Source organism: Podarcis bocagei (genome assembly GCF_964188305.1).
Source record: "Podarcis bocagei genome assembly, chromosome: 4".
Classification (NCBI taxonomy): domain Eukaryota; kingdom Metazoa; phylum Chordata; class Lepidosauria; order Squamata; family Lacertidae; genus Podarcis; species Podarcis bocagei.
In genome coordinates, this window is record NC_138128.1 from 99773187 (window position 1) to 99795825 (window position 22639).

Consider the following 22639-nt stretch of genomic DNA (forward strand, 5'->3'; position numbering starts at 1 on the left):
TCAACGGTGTCTCCGAAAAATTTTACACATCACTTGGGAAGACAGGAAAACTAATATCAGTGTACTGGAAGAAGCAAAGATCACCAGTGTTGAAGCAATGATTCTTCAAAATCAACTTCGCTGGACTGGTCATGTTGTGCGGATGCCTGATGCTCGTCTTCCAAAGCAACTACTCTATTCCGAACTTAAAAATGGAAAGCATAATGCTAGTGGTCAACAAAAGAGGTTTAAAGACTGTCTCAAGGCAAATCTAAAAAAATTGTAGTATAAACGCTGATAACTGGGAAACACTGGCCTGTGAGCACTCCAGTTGGAGAACAGCCTTTACCAAAGGTATCATGGGCTTTGAAGACACTTGAACTCAGGATACAAGGGAGAAACGTGCTAGGAGGAAGGCACACTTGGAAAATCCACACCATGATCAACTCTCACCAAGAAACCAATGTTCCCACTGTGGAAGGACGTGTGGATCCAGAATTGGCCTCCACAGTCACTTACGGAGTCATTGTTAAAACCGTGTTTATGGAAGACAATCTTACTCAGCTATGAGTGATTGCCGAAGAAGAAGAAGAAGAAGAAGAAGAAGAAGAAGAAGAAGAAGAAGAAGATAGATAGAAATTTCTATCAAATTTGATAGAAATTTGATAAAATCAATTTTGATAACATCACTGACTCTTGCTGTGGTCATAATGAATCATAAAATCATAGAATTCAAGAGCTGGGAGGGACCCTGAGGATCATTTAGTTCAACCCCCTGAAATGCAGGAATAGGCAGGTCTCCCATATGGAGCTCAAACCTGCAGCCTCGGTATTATCAGCAGCACGCTCTATCCAACTGAGCTGTGAGTCACAGAACAGGTTGCATCTTTCACACCGATGAGTTGAAGGTGACAGAGGAGTTCGCGGTGATAGATTTGCAACCCCCGGCTTGGAAATAAACTGAACTACTTCCCCCAATTTGGGAAGCAGCTCAGGGTTTTTCTGAGCCTGCCTAAAGTTGCCATCTTTACATTTGCCCATCCATTTCAGCTGCTCTCATTTGTCCTCAGTGCCATGTTCTTTCAGCAGGGAAAGTGCAGCAGCGGGAGCACTAAATGGGTTGCATCTCTGTGCCTGCAGTGCCCCACTTCTTCCTTCCTGATGGTCATCGCAGAGTCAGTGCTGGTGGAGGGGGCAGGGTCATCAAAGCTGATGACACATGCACAGAAATGTTTCAGGGAAAAGAAAATTAAACTTTGTGTTAAACAGTACTTATGCCAAAAGATTCTGCAGACCTTACCCCCAAAATAGAAAACTCTCCTTTGTTTTGAATGCATGCTTCAAGCAAGACTTGCTCTCTGGAGCCATAACTAAAACAATCTCTGTCAATCCTAGTCCCTTTTTCAGGAAGGTAGAAGGGTGAGAAGGTTATATGTCTGGGAACAGAAGTGCAAACAGAAGGAATCTTTCTCTTATCCTGTGAAGTAAACGTCACACTCTTGACAAAATAAATGATAAATCATTAGCGAATCAGCTTCCATGCATTATGAAACACCAGCAAGGTTGGTCTTTAAAAAGTCAGTCCTTGACATATGACTTGGGCATCATTAGCCTTGTTTTCAAGGGGTGAGGAGAGACAGGCCTGTGGTTATAATGCCAGTCCTAGGGCTGAAGATAGACTGTAATTCATTTTGCCTTATACCAGCAGTTTATACCAGTATAAACACTGTGAAAGTTGCAAGTAGACAGTCAGCTCTAGGGGCTGGGGAGGAGGCAGCATGAGAGTGGACTGGAGGTTGTGGCATCCCAAAATAATGGGATTAGACTTCTGAAGGAAATGTAGTGGAAACGTTTACAGGAGGTCTAAGTCTGCAAAGGTGGGGAGACAGATAGACTGGGAATTCGGCTGAGAAGTGCAGTATTTGGTGGTGTTGATGGCCTATCTACACAGCCAGATAAAGCCAAAATATTACTGGTGTCCAGGCACAGATTAACCTGAAGGTAAATATAACAAGGACTGTTGCTCAGTAAAGCAAACCAATCATGCAGCATGATATGGTGCCAAACACATTTTTGATAAAAGTGTCCCTTACAAAGATGTTCAGAACTCCTACTAAAGTGTGGGACAACCCATCTGTGGCCCCTGCCCTCTTCCTGCTGCAATTCCTCACCTCCTTCCTAAGTTTCCATGTGGGGCACTTAGTACTCTCTGCTCCAGGGGTCAGCAAACTTTTTCAGCAGGGGGCTGGTCCACTGTCCCTCAGACCTTATGGGGGGCCGGGCTATATTTTGAAAGGAGGAGGAGGAGGAGGAATTCCTATGCCCCACAAATAACCAGAGATGTGTTTTAAATAAAAGCACACATTCTACTCATGCAAAAACATGCTGATTCCCGGGCTGGATTTAGAAGGCGATTGGGCCGGATCCGGCCCCCGGGCCTTAGTTTGCCTACCCATGCTCTGCTCATCATAGCATTTAAGAAAGAGGAGCAGGCATGCAGAATTCCTTCATTTGTATCTCACCATCAGACTGTCAACAAAGGGGATTGCAGATCCATATAAAGCAACAGAAGTTAACATCCATAGAAATCAGATCCCCGAAAAACCTTATGAAGCATAGACCAAGGGTGGGGAATGGGACCACCCCCACCCCCACCCCCGCCAGTCTCCTGACATCAGGTGATTTGACACCTACTGTCACCTCCTTTGAGGATGCACTTTCCATGCTAGCCAGGTGAACACACTGGGAACACATCTTCAAAGAGGCTTAGCAGCTCATCGGTAGCTACAGGGAGCCCCTTTGAAGTCTCTGCAGAGGGGGAAAGGCTCCTAACACCGGAACATTTTGCAGAAAGCGGTTTGTATTAAAAGTGCTTCTTCCAGGGCTTTGAATACAAACTGCTTCCTTTGGAAAGAAAAAAGAAATACTGGAAACTCAACCCAGTTGAGAGATCCATGATAAGCTAAGCAGAGTCCTCTGCCAGGTTTTAGGAAACAGAGGGACAATCTGAAAGGGTAGCCAAGGCACCTTCTAAGTTACTCTGGCCCTGGACATCTTACTGAGGATGATTGGCGCCTGCACGAGGGAAAGGGAGTCTCTTTCCCACACGCCAAGGGTTGCGTTCCCTCAGGAGAAGTGGCCAGGAGCTGCAGACTGAAGGCAGCTTCAGAAGACCCAGCATCTCTGAAATCAAGGTGGGAGGGTGTCACCCATTACTGGTTTTTGTGTGGTTGTTGTGACTGCTGTATTGACCGATACTTTTTTACTCACTCTAAAATCCCCCATTCACTGCTTCAATTTTGCTACTGTTATCTATAGAACAGGCTAGTTAAAAGGCCTCATCCTGTGTCAGGGCCTGCCATAGCACGAGGCAACCTGAAGTGGCTGCATCAAGTGGCGGAGAACAACAGCAGGATGCTGTGAGGACGGAGCCTGCCTCCCCTCAGTGTCCCCTCTTCAGTCTGGAAATGAGAGGGGGTGTCATCTTGACCTCTGCCTCAGGCAGCAAAACACCTTGTGCCAGCCCAGACCTGCATCCAGGCTGGAGCCCTGCAAAAGCTGAAGAGAGGGAGAAATCCTTTCCCTTTGAAAAGGAACCTAATTTGAACGGGATGTTAGAACCATCGCTTCTTTTGTCAAAACCTGTCATTTCCTTTCTCCTTTTCTCACATTATGGAAAGTGGGGCTTATTTTCCTATCTCCAAGTGGAAACAAAGATCTGTATTTAGTTTTGTGGCTTTGTGCTGCACCCTTCAAGCTAAATGCAAAAGGGCTGCCTATAATGAGCTCCTCACTTGCCGTTACCTGAAGACCATAATTGCTACTTCCTTAGAACAGGAATGAAAGCTTTTCAGTGACCATGGCTCGGTTGCTGTGGCAACGGGCTTTGCTGTTTACCACCTCACAATGTGACATAGAGAAAGAGGGTAAGAAAAAGCCCCCCCCCTTGCTTCAAGAAGCGATAGTAGGTATGTGCATTTTCTGGTCTCCAATTTGCAGATGGTTTCTAAAAGAGGATCAAAATGTGCTCCCTTTCGTAATGGCCCTCTTAAGGAAGAAGACGCACTTGTCAGACGAACAAAGCCTGATCTTTCTCAATGCCACCTCCAGTCATTCTGCTCAAGTAGTTGTTGTCGACCACTCAACCTTTTATTTTTTATTAACCTAGAAATGGAATAGAAAGCGTGATGGCAGGTCAGGCCAAATACAAAAGGTTTATTAACAAATAGGGATCACGGTGTTGTTCCTGAGTGGAACTAAATACTACAGTGACCAGGGCTGGATTTAGGTTTGATGAGGCCCTAAGCTACTGAAGGTAATGGGGCCCTTTATATGTCCAGCTGTCCTTTGTCAACAACAAAGTGCCACTGTTTTTTGTGTTGAATGTATGCTATATGGAAATGAGCAAACCAGTAATATTTGAGGGAGGAGGCTAGCAGGCGAGGCCCATATGACTTGCATCGTAGGAGCCTACACAACACAAAACACTGTTGCTGTTATGTAGCTTTTATTTCATTTGTTTTTTATCTTATATTTTGGAAATGTACATCCAGGGGTTTTTTCCTTTAAATTTTTGGGGACCCCCAAGAGAGTGGAGCCCTAAGCTATAGCTTGCTTTTTGTTGTTGTTTAGTGGTGCCCGCCTCTTCGTGACCCCCTGGACCAGAGCACGCCAGGCACTCCTGTCTTCCACTGCCTCCCGCAGTTTGGTCAAACTCATGCTGGTAGCTTCAAGAACACTGTCCAACCATCTCGTCCTCTGTCATCCCCTTCTACTTGTGCCCTCCATCTTTCCCAACATCAGGGTCTTTTCCAGGGAGTCTTCTCTTCTCATGAGGTGGCCAAAGTCTTGGAGCCTCAGCTTCAGGATCTGTCCTTCCAGTGAGCACTCAGGGCTGATTTCCTTAAGAATGGATAGGCTTGATCTTCTTAAATCTGGCACTCACAGTGACTGACATATGCACTGGATATATAACTCAAGGTACTTTGATCAAAATTATGAGAGTCTCCGATTGAAAACAGCAGAAACTGATGTACAATGTACCCACGTTTCAAGGGGGTGGAAATACAATGCCCAATGCCAACTACTTGCATCGCACACTGCCACACAAAAGCAGGGCTGTCAGAGGGGAGAGACTGCCAGCTGTCGTGCTTTCACTGGCCCCAGGTGGCAATGGCTAGCGGCCATGCTGAGGGGGGGGGGCAAGCCAGGGTTGGCAGAGGCCTGTAGGTGGCGCTGTGCCAAAGGCCAACTCAAACCTGGCAATGGGAAAAGCTGCCCCTCTGCCCTGGGCAAGTGCCCACCTCTCTCCCCGTTCCTGTTTCTTGTATGTATGTTTCACTGGATTGCAAGCTTTCAAGCAAGCAGTGCTTTTAATGGGCTTTTGATTTTGGTACAGTGTCCAGCATAAAATATTTAACCTGTGCCACCACCATCATCATGAGCAAAATACAACAAACACCATGCTAGCACAGCAAAGGAGCACATGCCAGCATGTTTCAGTCAATTGCCGCCAAATGCTTGGGCAAATATCTGGGACTGAATGATAACTAAGTTAATGCCAGATGAACAGTTTGGGTGAGGGAGTCCCAAGAACTCTTCCCGGGAGCCAGCTGTCTTGTCTCAAAAGGCACATTTTATTTTTTATTTTTGAGAGTATGAGTTGTAGGCGTGATGGGAAGTTCCCCCTACAAGAGAGCCAGTGTGGTGTAGTGGTTAAGAGCGGTAGACTCGTAATCTGGTGAACTGGGTTCGATTCCCCGCTCCTCCACCTGCAGCTGCTGGGTGACCTTGGGCCAGTCACACTTCTCTGAAGTCTCTCAGCCCCACTCACCTCACAGAGTGTTTGTTGTGGGGGAGGAAGGGAAAGGAGAATGTGAGCCGCTTTGAGACTCCTTAAAGGGAGTGAAAGGCGGGATATCAAATCCAAACTCTTCTTCTTCTACAAAATTTAAAAAACTGCATTTTCTATACTTTATAATAGACATCACTACAAAAAAATCACCATGCATTGAAAGAAACCGGAGAGTCAGATTTTTCTTTTCTTTTCAGAGCTTAACATTGCTAAGTTGAGCCTTAAATATTTCAGTGTGGCATTTTGAACTGACAAACATGGAAATGTGAAACCTGGATGAGAAGTAGCACCTTATTACCTCCTGCTGTGTCCCATGTTCAAAAAAGAAGCAGAAAAAAGAAATGAAATGAAAACAAGATGCTCCTCTAGAAGGTAATAGAATTACATAATCTTTGCTTTCAAAATGCATGCAAGATATCTCAGCCTGTCACAGGTAGAAGGTGTTTATGGCACATCTGGACAGATGCAAAAGAGTTTGCAGGCAGCCGAGGTTAGGCCTTGGCTCCTACCAGCTTTGCTCTGCTGCCTGCTTCCCAACACAACCACCAGAGAAAAAGTCCAGCAAGGGGATATCAAAAATTATTTTAACAGAAAGCCCAACTGTTTTTTGGGCTAAGCTAACCTTCTTTTGGGTATGTTAAGGGCAGTTTAAAATCACAGGCCTGGTATTTTGAATCATAACTCCCATTACCCCTAGCTAGCATAGCCAGTAGTCAGGAATGATGGGAGTTGTAGTCCAAAACATTTGACCAGCACCAGGCTGGGGGAGGCACAGGCACTGGGTACCGCCCAATTTCGGGGGGTGGGGGTGGCACACATGTCATGTGGTGGGAGGAGGTCTCAGCTGTGAGTAGACCCAGTGGGGCTGCAGGTACACCCAAGAGTCCCAGGTACTATAGAAGTCCCAGAAGGGTAGTGGGTGGTGTGATGGGGGAAATCCTCAGGAAAGACTGAAGTGGGGAAAAGCCACCCCTCCAATCCCAAATCCTGTTCGTGAGAGGTGGCCTATGCCCCAGATGAAGGCATAGATCCATGTGAAAAATTTACACAGTTTTTGATCTTTCTCCCCAAATCACTGTGATTGGAGTGGAGGGGACTCCAATTCACTGTGACTGAAAGCTAGATCTCATCTTCTGGGTTCTTCCCCAACCAAACTGGCCTCTCTCCACGGATGGGGGATGCGTTTTTTCACAGGCAAAGGCACAGAGGCACTCAGAAACTGAAAAAGTCCCTGATCAGCCTTGAGACAACTTTTGAATGACACAATCTGACCTGGAAACATGAGAACCTTCCCTGATTCATCCCAATTTGCCTTGTGATTTGGAGTGCCCACAAAATCAGTACCAACCCCTAATATATGTATAAAACCAGGACAGAACAGAAAACAACATGCCACAGCCTATTAACATGCCGGTTATGGAAAATATTCATGACTCAATAGTGCATACAATTGGATTGACTCTAAAGCTACAGAGAGAAAAGCATTTTGAAATTTACATTTGGATTATCTGCACTTAGACAAATTCTCTTTGCAGCAATATTTCCGTCAGAAACAAATGGGGGAGAAGCTGATGCTATTGTCATATTGCCGTGAAATCTAAGTAGAGCTTTTGCTAAGTCAAACCTAATGCACATTACTTTCTATGTCACAAGAGAGAGAGAGAGAGAGAGAGAGCGCTGAATGGGAAAGATGACTTGCAAATTTATTTCCAACAAAATAGACCTGGAATGTGTCCCAGAGCTCAGCACATGCAAGATGACTAATGATGTAGCACTCCTAACAGATACTATTAGTTTTGAAAGCCACCTACAGCGCTGGTAGTTTCAAACAGCTTGTGATATACATAACAAGACACGCAGACGTGAATTAGATTCACTAAGGCATTCCCTATAAACAGAAACACGGGATGAACCTTTACATATAATTTCTCCATTACTTCTGTTACAGAAATTATGGGGGGTGGGGCACGTCTTTAAAGTTAAATGTTACAAATATTATGCCTGAATGTATCCTTTCAACTTGACAGCTCAGGGAAGTTACCTAGCTTAAAAAATAATATAAAATCAACTCCTTTGCCAGTTTCCTCCATTCCAAAGCTATTTTCCCCTTGAAAAGGGACTCCAGGAAGTGCCCAGAGGTGACAATCGCTGGGCTCATTGTTAGCCAAGGGAAGCCAAATCTCATCACTTGACTTGCCTCAGGCTCCAGACATGCAAAGGAACTTCTATTGTACTTTTGGGTGGTGGGTACTTAAGACAGATTTGTCTATGCTAATCTTATACCTGAGTGTTGCCCTGCCATGTCTGCTTATGATAATCTTGTACCAAGGACTTGTCTGGACACGTTTGCCAAGGTTGAAATAGTGTAACCCCTGTCTACCCCTCCCCTTTTGTGACATGTCAATGATGTAGCAATGATGTAGCAATGATGCTGTACGAACTGTATTCTGCGATATGGTAGGAAAGTTTTAAAAGTCTGGTGACTGAGCAGCCTCACACCTAGATTTTTCCGTAACACTTCCCTCACAGGACTCTCAGATTGGATAGCATGAATTTATGGTATTCATTGATGGGTTGGGACACACAAGATGGGTCGAGGTCTCAATAGCAGTCACATGCTGCCAGAATAACATAGGAACTGGGCAAGTATCTCCACATAAGGAATTCCTCTAAGTGTTCACCAGCCTGGAGTGGACATCTTATTCCTGAAGGAGAAGGTTGTGCTATACATTTCTATGAGCTTTGTATGATCTAACAGACGGCAGGGCTGCATTGAATATTCAATACTCACTTCGGAAATAGGAGATTTAGCACACAGAAAAATCGCCAAAAATTAGCAACAGGAATTCGCAGCCCACCAAATATTTGCAGTTCCAATGCTACTTGACATCCATTTTGTCCCCCTGGCTGTGACTGCAGTGCGGTGAGGGCAGAGGCACAGAACTGCCCTCCCCCTGCCCCTGGCATCATTGCAGTTTGCCAAGACAGGGCTGGACCAGGGGGTCAGCAGGGGCAGGGCTAGGTGGGTGCCTTGGTTCCTCATCCTCCTGGGAAGAAAGGGCCACACGGAGTGCTACAGGGCTCTGTCCTGGAACCGTTGTTGTTCAATGTCTTTATAAACGACTTGGATGAAGGAATTGAGGGGATGTCCCCACTAAATGCTAGAAACTGGGAAATGATCAGATTTTGATTCTTTGGAGTATTGAAGTGAAGACCAGAGACCAGGCTAAGCTTTCTTTCCAAGCCAGGGCTTCACCTTGGATAGAGGCATGAACATAACAAAAAGGTGTTGATGGCCCATCTAAGAGGAATCTTGGGTCTGGGCAGACAGAGGTTGGCAGGGTAACTGGGAGTGAGGGGACAGGAAAAGAGCATCTTTAGCAAGGTGTGCTGGGAAGAAGAAGCAGAAGAACAAAGAATGAGATCCTTCTTGGGCAGGTTTGGACTCCAGGGCTGCACTGCTGTGGGGAACAAGCCCCTCTTGAGATGACCATGCTGTAAGATCAGGACCCCCTCCATGCAGACTGAAGGCGCAAATTGGTGAATAAATCATATTTCGTAAAGTTGCGACAGTCTCCACTGTGTCTTCAATTCTCCAAAGGAGCAAAAACCCTGGATGAGCACCTGCAACCTCCTGTAATCTTGGTCCCCCTCAGCAGAGTGTGGGGGCAGTGCCCAACTTTTGTAACAATATACAAAATACAAATTCTAAAAATCTGGTCTTTGGTGGTAGTGTGGTGTGGGGGAAGTAAAATAATAATTTTAAAAATGCACATTTGCATTTGCAGATAAAAGTTCCAAACTTGCAATGTCACTTTTCAGGAAAGTGAAACTAGCTGTTTAAGAAGCTCTGTCCTTTATTACTGTTAATGCACCAGCAAAGGTAGCCAGCAGTGAAAAGAGGCATCTTTTGAAGGTTGTGCTGACTACATTAGAAGCAAGCATTAATTCTTTGCACTGCTGCATATTACAATAAAGCCAATTGGTTTCAGATTGTGTTAGAAATGATGCAATATAAATGCAAGTTGTACAAAAGAGATTCAGCTTTATGCCTCATAAAGCAGACAGAATGGAAAATCAATATATCTTTATGCAAGTGATAGAGTTTAGAATTAATCACTGTACTTGGGTAAAGTAGCAGACCATTTTCCTAAGCAGAAAGAAGTCAGAGTAAGAAGGGCAAAGTAATTAACACTGAACAGGTATGGAGTGAGAGCCGAGTGGAAGATTTTGCACTTCATGACAGGTTGCTTTGGTGCCAGAAGTACAGCTGTCAGCAATCAAAAAATTAGTTTTCATAGAAAACTTTGGTTCAGGGGAAAATGGTTTACAATTTGAGCAAAAATGTTCAATTTAAAACTTGGTAGCTGGAGCATAAGAAATTTATTCTAAAGTTATGATTATTTATATATTTTTTTAAATCCTTCACTGGGATTGTAAGCCAGGTTGCCATCTGTTGCCAACAATGTTATTTCAAGCTTTGTACTCATAGAATCATAGAATTGTAGAATTGAAAGGGACCCTGGGGGTCATCTAGTCCAACCCCCTGCAATGCACGAATACAGTGGTGCCTCGGGTTAAGAACTTAATTCGTTCTGGAGGTCTGTTCTTAACCTGAAACTGTTCTTAACCTGAAGCACCACTTTAGCTAATGGGGCCTCCAGCTGCTGCCACACTGCCGGAGCACGATTTCTCTTCTCATCCTGAAGCAAAGTTCTTAACCCAAGGTACTATTTCTGGATTAGCGGAGTCTGTAACCTGAAGCGTATGTAACCCGAGGTACCACTGTATGCAGCTGCCCCATACAGAGATCTAGCCTGCAACCTTTATGTTGTCAGCACCAATGCTCTAACCAACTGAGCTATAGACAGTAAGTTCATTCTCTTGTGGCCTTAACTGTATAGTCATTTCCATTGATTGGCTGTATACTACTTATTTATCTTACTAGTAATGCTAAATGAGAGGATTGTGTAGTGAAACTGGCTTTTCCCCAAACTGATGGGTTGTTTATTTATTTATTTATTTATTTATTTATTTGCTTCCTTGCTAATCATAAGAAATAATCTTAGGTGTACCCCTAACAATATAACGTGAGAATTGTCCCCAAAAAACATGTGTTTTCAAGTGCCACTCCCTGTTTTGCTGTTTTAAAAAATGTTTTGCACTATATTGCCCTGGGATCTTTGGATGAAGGGTGGTATACAAATTTAATAAATAATCAGATAGCTAATACTGCAAATCTGGGAGAGGTTCAGAAAAGGACAACCAAAATGATCGTGCAACTCCTTTGTGGGTATTTGGGGCTTTTCAGAGAAAAGTCATGTAAGATGGGACCTGACAGAGGTGTTAAATTCTACAAAACATTGAAGCTCAATGTTAGAAGACTCAGGAGGACAGATGAAAGGAAGTATTAATCATAGAATCATATAATTCTAGAGCTGGAAGTCATCTAGTCCAACCTCCTTCAATGCAGGAATCTCAGCTAAAGCATCCATGCCAGGTGGCCATCCAAGCTCTGCTGAAAAACCTCCAAGGAAGGAGAGTCCACCACCTCCCGAGGGAGAATGTCCCACTGCCAAACAGCTCATGGTCTCAGAAAGGTCTTCTTCCAGATGTTTAGTCTGAATCTCCTTTCTTGTAACTTGATCCCATTGGTTTGGGTCCTACTCTCCAGATCAGGAGAAGACAAGCTTGCTCCATCTTCTTCACAGCATAGCTAGTTGACGGCCTGTTGAAGGATGATGCCCATCAACAGACTAACTAATGATGGAATTCACTGCCGTGGAAATGGTGACATATGCCAACTCAGATGGCTCTAAAGGGGATTAGACCAATTCATAGAGAAGCAGCTCATCAGTGGCCTACTGTACATGATGGCTATGTTCTGTCTCCAGTGTCGGAGGCACCACTTCCTGGAAGTCACAAGCAAGGAGAATGCTGCTGCCCTCAGGTCCTGTTCGGTCACTATGTGACCAGAATGATGGACTAGATGGGCCTTGTGTTTGAGTCAGCAGGGCTCCCCTCACCTTCTTACGAAAGCACAGCATGCAGAAGCTCTCAGCTTCTAAATGAGCTATTCCTCTGTGTTAGCTTTTCCGATAATGAATAGCATTTAGCACCATTTTGACTTAATTAGCCAAGCACTTGCAAACATTTATTAATTTAAGCTTTTTATTATTAATTGTGATGCACAATAACAAAAGGACTTATTACAGTAGAAGGGAAACAAACCATTAATGACCCACGATATATAAAGATGTAATTCCAAAATGATTACTGTTCGCTTGCATCCTTTGGGAAGTGTCAGAAGAGATTGGTATATATACTGTAGACTATTTGCTGAAGGTTGTCAGGTGGGAGAGTTTTAACCCTTTCCTAGTCCTCCTGTCTGGCTTCTCTGTTCCTCCTCCCCATTCCCCGATTCACAGGTCATCGAGTGGCAGGGTGACTCTTGGGCCTCAGTGCTTTGCTTCCAAAAGCCAAGCACACTGTGCCCTGTGGAGGAGCATGAAATGCCCCACCAGCGCTACCCCCCAGAAAATGAAAGCAGCATTTGCCATGGGAAGTGGGGGAAGAAGCCAAGTTCTGCATTTCCCCCTTTCTTTTTCTCCTTCCCAAAACAGATCTTCCAGTTTGCAGGCGAAGCGTAGCTATCTTCCAGAAGGAGAGGGGGAGGGGAGGATAGACAATATTTCTTCCCACATACAATCCTTTGCAGGGCCAAATCTACTCAGTGTCTGGCAGTGGGCAGATTTGTTCCACCTAAAACCTTATAATAATCCACATCACAAATTTAAAGCACATTCAACACACATGACCTCTCCCAAAGAATACTGGGAACTGTAGTTTGTTAAAGGTACTGGGGATTATAGCTGTGAGAAAGAAACTCCAGCTCCCAGTATTCTTTGGGGAAGCCATGTGCTTTAACTGTGTGTTGGCTGCACATTATGGTATGGCTCTGCCCCTCTGACATTGTCCTTTCCCCCATAGAAACAAATAACAGCAGCCAATTATATGGGCAAAAATGCCCCTGGTGATCCCAGTGTTCTGGGCTCCTTTCCACTTCAGTGGCAGCTTGTTTTCTTGGTTTTTGTTCCCCAGAACTTCAGTGGGAGCCACTGAGAAGAGAGTCAACCCCAAAACTTCTTGACTCCATCACAGACATGATTTCTTTCTCAGGCTTCTTCCATCTGATAGGATGCTGGGAGAGTGAGGTGGAAGATTGGGAGCTGGCTTTGAGAGAAATGAAGACACCAAGCAATTCTCTAAATCACACAAGCAAAATACCCGCTGTATGTTGGCAGTACCTTTGTTTTCGATTACAATCCTATTATAAAGACGGGCATTATTCAGAGAGCTGTTTACCAATCCGATTATTTTCCTCTTCTGAAGTGAACCATGGATTATCTCATATTTAACACTGCGAAAGTAAACAAGGGCTGTAAACAGAAAGAGAAAATGACAAGAGATACCTGATGCTTGAGAGCCAACCTAGGCATTACACGGTGGGGAGAGAGAGTTGTAGGGAGGGGCTCGTGTTAAAATAAAAATAACTGTGGAGTGGAGGAGAGGAAGCAAAGGAGAGTTGCTTAAAGAGGGGACACCTCTATTTTCAGAGAGAGGACAGAGGCACAAAGCTTTTATACAATGGCCTTGCAGTTGCAACTGGGGATACAGGGTGGTTGTAACTGTGAGAACGTGTTTATGTAGACGCGGCGCTTGTTGTGCATGTGATGTGATCATTTCAGTGTCATGATACCTCTGAATTATGGCACCCAGGTATGGCACTCAGTATCAGAGACATGTACTGTGTGAGCAGAGAGACAGAGGATGTGGGCATATGTGCATGATGTTCTGTGGGTCTTGACAGCTTCCCCAGGTGATGGCATTCACCTGGGTCCCAGGTCATGACACCCAGGTATCAGGAAGAGGCTCTTGAGGGAAGGTTGAAGCTGACATAACAGCTTGCCTGAGATTATGTAGTTGCTGACAAGGTGAGCTTGGCTTGGGAATTTCTGGGCTCCAGGAAAAGCCTACAAAAGCCCTAGGTGTGGGCTTTCTAATAATCCAGTAAGAGGATTTAAGGACAAAACTGGAAATTGGCAAGAAGAGCAGCTAAAACTGCTGAGGAACATCAAATCTCCTGCATGAGCCACATGCATCTTGGAATCACAACTGTACATGTACACACAAATTGTGGAAATAGGCTTGTGTGAATTCATATCTAGAAAATATATATATTCTAAGGATCTAAATTGCACTGCAGAATATAATGCAATATAGACTCAACATGCTTGACATTATTTTATAAAAGCACTGATAATGGAGATTTAATGTACTGATTCTCCATGCTTTAGAGTCATAATAAAATAATTTAATGCACACTGAGAAAACAGTTTTCAGAGTGACTTACAAATATCGACAGCAAGACACTCCCTTTAATCAGATTTAGCATGTAAAGCAACTCCCAATCCCCTCTATTTGTCCCTCGTACCTGGTATTCAGAATATATGTTGCCTATTGGTTTATCTATATTTTATTTAAGATTCAGTTTGTATCCCATCATTCATCACTTTCTTGATGCCGGGACCCATGGATAGAGGGGATCTATTCAGCATTCTTGGATAAGACTTCACCAGCAAAAAGGGATATCCAAAGAACATTGCAGTTTACATGAATATAGGCCCACAGCTAAGTGACAGGGGAGCAAGCTGGAGGCCTCAGGTTCATTCCACAACATCTACTTAGTTTAGTGTTTGTTTTTTAGTGGGTTTGGGAAGTCCTTTGCTCGGAAGGTGAGAGGACCATGGCTCACCAGAGGAGACAATGCTAGGCTGGATAGATCAATAAGCTGACAATATAAAGGAACTTATGTTGTGAGCAGCACATCCTCCCAACAAACTTATTTAATTGGAGCCAGAAGTCTCTTTGGCATCATCTTGATGAGGAAGAATAAAAAGTTGGGGACGCAGGTTAAGGCCACAGCTGAGCCCAAAATGTTTCCAATTCCAACTGTCGAGCAAAGCCAGAAAAGAGATGGGCTTTAGGTTAAATAGATCCTTTTAAAGAAACTGATTGTTTACCACAGACTTGTATTCAGAAAAAAAAATATTTGTGCTTTTCTGAGCCTCTGTCCCCTGCTGCTCTGAGGCAGGTGTTCAGATAGGAAATAATACAGGTTAGCGTTAAGAATACGGAGAGCTCCATTTCACACACTTCCACCTCAGCGGGTGAGACGCATCACTATAATTATTGTTCAAACCACACAGAAATCCCTCTAAATAGCTCCTGAAAGCTTTTCGGTCATGAAAGTCTTCCTCCCACTCCTCTAACATAAGGAGAAAGAGGATAGATATGAAATATACTATCTATGGAGAACACTGTCCTTCCTCACAAAGCAGTTTCACTTTTCTAGTCCATGCCTTTGTCTGCCAGATCAGTTGATTCTATTACCTCGTCACATATGGGAACCTCATTTTGTTTAATCCTGCACATACCTTGAAACAAGCCATTACGGACACGGTGGGGCTTAATTCTGAGCAAATATGCATATGACTAGGTTTGCTGGCCAATTTTCTATTGAAAACATACCCCAAAGCAAAACACAATGCTAAAATGTCTCACATATTATTTTTTTGAACACTGCAATAAGCTCAGTATCATCTCTCCACAAAATACAGATATATCCTCCAACATGAATCACACATACAAAAGCAGGAAAACATGGACCTGGGCAGGAGTGGAGGAGGCCAGGGCTCCTGTACCTTTAACGCTTGTGAAAAAGAGATTTTCAGCACATACAGCTTGAGGGGGGCATTGCGGGGGGGGGGATTCCTTCTGAGGATTGTACTTGTTGGTGCAAACATACAGTATACACAGAAAGGAGAAATTCTGGGTGCCAAGATCCAAGTTTAGATCAAGTACTCTTGGGTGAGAGAACCCCCACAGAGATTTGAAGTCATAAAATATGCAGCAAAGTGTGGAAATATAGGCTGTCAGACCTTTAAAATATGTCCTTCTGGGTGAGTTCCAAAGTTTCTCATTTTTGCTAGCATGGGAAAAGACCACACATTTGGTAAGTTAAAAATGACATACTTACAGACTCTTCAAAGGTGTGGTGCATGTGCACACGCCTTGAGGCATCAGGCATAAGCCTGCATTTTATTAATGTTTGATCAGGACTTGTATATTAAAGAGTGAGCTTAAAAGATTTTCAAACGATTCATGCCAGGCAAGAAGGCTAGCTGCTTAAGAAAACCTTGGCCATTCTCCTAAGACAAGGGGCCTCTTGATTTATAGCAGAAAACAATTCTCAAAGTCGTAAAAGCTGAAAATACAGACTAAGAGCAGGACATTGACCCTACATGTTACAGAAGATAACAAAGGCAGAGATAAATATAATTAGGAATGGGCAAATAGTAAAATGATACCATGGGCCTCTCTTAAACCTTGAGCTGTATTTTCTAAGGCCAGAGGCAAATGGGAGAAAAAACATCTAGCTGGCAGAAAGAGAGGCTTTTTGGGAAGTCTTTTTAAAGCATCTAGCTAGGAAGTCTTTTTTAAAGCTGTTTCCTCCTTAAACAGATAATGGGAAAAGCAGCTTGCTGAAGGGGGGGATGTAAACTGAAGAGCCTTCTTCTGAAACTGTTTTAAACTGAGTTCTTCTTTTTTTCTCTTTCTCTCTCTACTTTAAAAAGGCCTTATTCCTTTTAAAAGGTTACCTATGATAATGTATGAAATATATTAGCTTAAATATATTGGCTTAAATGTAACTATGCAAAGGATTTAGAAAGTAACAAATTTAGATGTTAGATTCTTATTTCATAGAATCATAGAGTCCTAGAGTTGGAATAGACTACAGGGGCCATTGAGCCCAGCCTCTTGCCAAGACAAGAAGACGCCATCAAATGCTGTCCTGATATATGGCTGTCAGACATTTGTTTAGAAACCTTCAAATGAAGGATATCTTTCAATGTTGATGTGAAACTCAAGATCCTTGACATATGTTTAAGATAAAAATTTAAGATTAACCATTTGTTTTAGAAGGCAATAGGGCAGGGAGGGCAAGAGGTGAGCTGGTAATTAAGATTCCTTGTTGAGACACATGTAAGATATATTACTACTTATTTGTCATTTATAGATGTAACAATATATAGCTCTTTGTGTTCCTTATAAGGACAGGAGGATGTGGGTGTATCTTTTAGGATTGGTTCTAGCAATCAGCCAATAGGAAATTCAACCAGGCTGATTGGACAGAGGCAGCCACAGGAGGAGCAAAGGGGGCTGGATTAAGGGAATATAAGGGCTGGCCATAATGGCAGGAGCCAGGCCAGAGCTTGGTAACCATATACCACTGTGCCTCTCATTTATTTGTCTGACAAATAAATAATTATTTTAATTTCTCTATTGCTGCGTTGAATATTTCATTCCAGCTAAGCGTTAACCACAAGCAGGGTGCTACATTTTATGGTGCCTGCGACTCGGATAAGTGGTCTGCTGGAACGCAGCCCCTTCGCTCTACTGAGCAGGGTACAAGAGAGAGGATCTTTAAACTGCTTACCCAAGCGCGCACTGGTAAATTTTTCCAGGGGGAACGCAGAAGTCTCGTCTGTCTGATACCCTGCTCACTGGCGGCGACGGACCGGGGGGGAAACGGAACCAACCAGGGGTAAGTGCACAAAGGGATTTTTGGCCCTCCAATTAATTGGGAGGAAGAGAAGTCTTGATCAAACTTCTGCGTCTCAGTAAGTGGGAACTGAGTACGCTAGGTGGTTGGATACATCAGATGGTGATCTGGTGGGGGAAAAGGGAAGAATGGGAGGTAGTGTGTGGTGAAGTATCTAACGCATTGTATGTGTGAGAAAGTACAGAGCAATCTGTAGCTGACCTGAGTGTGGAGTGGGTAGTACTTCGGTTCCCAGTGAGGCGACTCCATCTGGGCAAGGAAACCCACGAAGCGTGTGTGTGAGTGACTGAGTGGATACTTCACAGGGCCATACAATGGGAGTTGGGGGTTCAAAAGGGGAAAATACACCTCTTGAATGTATGTTAAATAATTTTAAGAAAGCCTTCTCAGGGGCGTATGGAGTCAAAATGACGCCAGAGCGCCTGAGAACGTTATGTGAATTAGAGTGGCCGAAGCAAAATACTGAATGGCCATCTCAAGGAACCTTTGATATAAATTTAGTAAGCAAACTTTGGCCTAACATCGCCAAAGAAATTGGAGGGTGCCCAGAACAATTTTCATATATAGATTCCTGGCTGAGCACATTAAATAAAAATCCTCCATGGATAAGGGAATGCAAAGTCCAACGATGCAAATTATTGGCTGTAAAAGCCGAAGCTAGGAAAGGAATCTTGCCAAATAAACTCAAACCCATTTTTGAGGGACCAGAGGAAGAGCTGCTTCCACCTCCACCTTATGCTCCACATCGAAGGGAGCCTAATCCAAACACTCCACCAGTTGTAACCCCAAGGCAAGAAAGTGGAATGAATAATGGGGCTGGAGTCACAGAACTTGATTCCTTGATAGATTATGATAAATATCTTCAGGAGGCATTGGAGGCCTATAATAAAGCCCAAGCAGAAGTGGTTATTCCATCTGTGAGTCCCAGTAGAACTCCATCTACAGTCTCTTTTAGTGAAACAACTGATTGCCTACCCCAAACCCCTGTACATCCAAGTCCTAGAGAATTATTACAGAAGTTACAGGGAGACCTTAATCGGTCAGCAAGCAATACAGCCAGGCGTATAAAGCTGCTAAAAGAACGCCTTGGGACAAATACCATCCCCTATGATTTGAGGCCTCTAGAGCAAAGCGAAGAGAAAGATCACGTAGTAGCCCCTCTCAGAAGAGTATTTGATGCACTTGAGGAGCCTGTGCTGGTTAACGGGCAACTCGGACCACGGCCACCTCGAACTTCGACCCTGCAATATATTCCATTCACGACTACAGATCTGATGAATTGGAAAACACACACCCCATCTTTTGCAGAAAAACCTCAGGCTATGATGGACTTGGTGACTTCAATAATAAATACTCATAGTCCTACTTGGACAGATTGCCGCCAGCTCCTGAATACTCTGTTCACCACTGAGGAAAGGAGAGACATAATTGAAAAGGCACGAGAGGTAACTAAGAGACTCCTCACTGAATTGATCCCGAGGTTTGGATTACCTAGATGCATTGGAAGTGACAATGGGCCAGCGTTCATTGATCAAGTAGTACAAGAAGTATGTCGAGTCCTACAAGTGAAATGGAGACTGCATGCAGCCTATAGGCCTCAGAGTTCAGGGAAAACTGAAAGAATGAATCGGACTCTGAAAACCCAATTGGCAAAATTAACCCAGGAAACGGGATTGGGATGGGTAGATGTGTTACCCATAACACTGTTTCGTGTTCGGTGTGCACCCACAAAAAGACTTAAGTTGTCACCTTTTGAGCTCCTGTATGGGAGACCGCCCTCCTTTGTTCAGGATATTTCAGCTGATCTTAAACAAATAGGAGACCATGTGACACAGGGACAAGTGCAATCTCTCTCCCGTGTTTTTGTTTCTCTTAACAGGTGGGCCCTCGAGCGCACGCCGTGCAGCATTGCCGAGCCGATTCATCAGTTCCAGGCTGGCGATAACGTATGGGTGAAAGAGTGGAAACGTGATCCACTTGCACCTAAGTGGCGTGGACCTTACACCGTCTTGCTCTCTACTCCAACAGCGGTGAAGGTAGCTGAGGTGACCCCCTGGATTCATCACTCCCGTTTGAAGAAGTCCGAAGGCAGTTGGACGTGCAAAGGTGACCCCTCTAATCCTCTTAAACTGACTCTCTCCAAAAACCCCTGTATCTAGCCCTACCGGGAACGGGCTAGGTCACGGGCAACATTTGACGACCGGCCTGCTGCAGCCACAACCTGGAAGCTGGCTGACCTGCGCACGCCTGAAGCTTGAGGAGCATCTGAACCAGCGATTGTGAAAGGAAAGATTCTCTTATACAATTGATTGACTGCCCCCCCCCCTTTGTGGAACAATTATCAGGGATATTACACATTGGGGATCCTCGGGATATATGTTTTGGTCTTGGTGGTTCCCCATTTCTGTCACTGGGGGAATTATATTGGGACTAATATTTATTTGCTATCACTATAAGGTAATCTTTTGTGGAAGGAATGCATATGCTAGACATCAACATGATTCTATTATTAATCCTGATCCCTTGGGAAGGGGAAGGGTCCTTGAATCTGGCCAAATTGACTAAATATGGATTCCACCATGACCACAATATGTGGGTAGGTTTAGCTGAAATGGTAGCCAATGTTGCAAATAGGACCAATTGCCTTGTTTGCTCTCTCGGGCCAGATGATTCAGAGGGAGGTATGCCCTTATTACCGATACCATTAGATGCCATTGGTATGGTAAGCGAAATACCACACCAAACAGAAGTACAGAATTTCCCCGGATGGAACTCAACTAAACCATTACGAGTTATACCTGTACAAGGGGAATTCTGTGTACATAAATCATCAGATGCAGCTGATTCTACCATGATAGGCTCTTCTCATTGTCACTATACTTGGGATAATATTAAGAATACCTGGGCACACGATACTACCTATCGAACTCGGGATGCCTTGCCCTGTGCACCTCCTTTTATTCATGCATGGAAAGTGGTATGGAACATAACTGTGACAGAAAAAGGCAATCTAACATACTGCACTGTGAACTCTCTACCTCTTTTGCTATTTCGCCTTCTGTACTCCACGTACCAAAGACCTCAGACACGATGGTTGTGGTGGATATGTGGAGAATGGGCATACAAGAAACTCCCCTCCAAATGGAGTGGGACTTGTTTCCTGGGATGGGTATTACCACCAATGTGGATTATGCCCACTAATTTGGCCAAGCGTACACGAAGAAACGCTGATATTTCTCATATAGCAGGAGGAAGTACCCAAAGTTGGAGCGGTACTGATGATTGGCCACCAGAGCGCATTATAGCCTATTATGATCCTGCCTCCTGGAATCCTGGTGAGCTCATACAAGGGGCACGGGATCCTATTTATAATCTAAACAGAATAATTCGATTGCAAGCAGTAGTGGAACTTGTAACCAATGCAACGGCCAAGAGTTTGAGACTTATTGCACAACAGTTGGATGAAAGTAGAGCCGCCATTTTGCAGCTGAAAATGGGAATGGATTATGTACTTGCCAAGCAGGGAGGCCTATGTGGAGTCTTGAACTTGACAGGGAATGCCTGTTGCTTTAACATTTCAGATAATGGTGAGGCAATCCGTGTGTTGGCCACAAAGATGGAGAATATAGCACATGTCCCAGTACAAACATGGGAAGGATGGGATATGGGATGGCTCACCAATTGGTTACCTAATGTCACAGGACTCAAAGGGATACTATTGTCTTGCTTGTTTTTCTTGACAGTGGTGGTAATGGTTTTATGTATGATGCCATGTATCATTTCATGTTTTAGAAGTACAATTAGCAAGATGGTTTCAAATGAAACTCTACCTCATATCATGGCCCTATACAGAGCTTTACCTCAGGAACATGATGAAGGTCAAGCTATCAAGGACACTTGGGATGAAGGTCCTTGAGCTTGAAAGGGGGGAATGAGGCATCAGGCATAAGCCTGCATTTTATTAATGTTTGATCAGGACTTGTATATTAAAGAGTGAGCTTAAAAGATTTTCAAACGATTCATGCCAGGCAAGAAGGCTAGCTGCTTAAGAAAACCTTGGCCATTCTCCTAAGACAAGGGGCCTCTTGATTTATAGCAGAAAACAATTCTCAAAGTCGTAAAAGCTGAAAATACAGACTAAGAGCAGGACATTGACCCTACATGTTACAGAAGATAACAAAGGCAGAGATAAATATAATTAGGAATGGGCAAATAGTAAAATGATACCATGGGCCTCTCTTAAACCTTGAGCTGTATTTTCTAAGGCCAGAGGCAAATGGGAGAAAAAACATCTAGCTGGCAGAAAGAGAGGCTTTTTGGGAAGTCTTTTTAAAGCATCTAGCTAGGAAGTCTTTTTTAAAGCTGTTTCCTCCTTAAACAGATAATGGGAAAAGCAGCTTGCTGAAGGGGGGGGATGTAAACTGAAGAGCCTTCTTCTGAAACTGTTTTAAACTGAGTTCTTCTTTTTTTCTCTTTCTCTCTCTACTTTAAAAAGGCCTTATTCCTTTTAAAAGGTTACCTATGATAATGTATGAAATATATTAGCTTAAATATATTGGCTTAAATGTAACTATGCAAAGGATTTAGAAAGTAACAAATTTAGATGTTAGATTCTTATTTCATAGAATCATAGAGTCCTAGAGTTGGAATAGACTACAGGGGCCATTGAGCCCAGCCTCTTGCCAAGACAAGAAGACGCCATCAAATGCTGTCCTGATATATGGCTGTCAGACATTTGTTTAGAAACCTTCAAATGAAGGATATCTTTCAATGTTGATGTGAAACTCAAGATCCTTGACATATGTTTAAGATAAAAATTTAAGATTAACCATTTGTTTTAGAAGGCAATAGGGCAGGGAGGACAAGAGGTGAGCTGGTAATTAAGATTCCTTGTTGAGACACATGTAAGATATATTACTACTTATTTGTCATTTATAGATGTAACAATATATAGCTCTTTGTGTTCCTTATAAGGACAGGAGGATGTGGGTGTATCTTTTAGGATTGGTTCTAGCAATCAGCCAATAGGAAATTCAACCAGGCTGATTGGACAGAGGCAGCCACAGGAGGAGCAAAGGGGGCTGGATTAAGGGAATATAAGGGCTGGCCATAATGGCAGG

General features: G+C 43.7%; 1 long non-coding RNA gene across 2 annotated transcripts; it reads left to right on the forward strand.

Annotated features, from left to right (window-relative positions):
• Positions 1-3889: 3889 nt before the first annotated feature.
• Positions 3890-13187, forward strand: LOC308585853. Of its 2 annotated transcripts, none has more exons than XR_014007631.1 (3): positions 3890-3947; positions 6068-6205; positions 13013-13187. It is a non-coding gene; the product is annotated as an uncharacterized lncRNA (long non-coding RNA). The 2 variants fall into 2 exon arrangements; XR_014007632.1 differs by having other exon boundaries at positions 3919-3947; positions 6031-6205.
• Positions 13188-22639: the final 9452 nt, after the last annotated feature.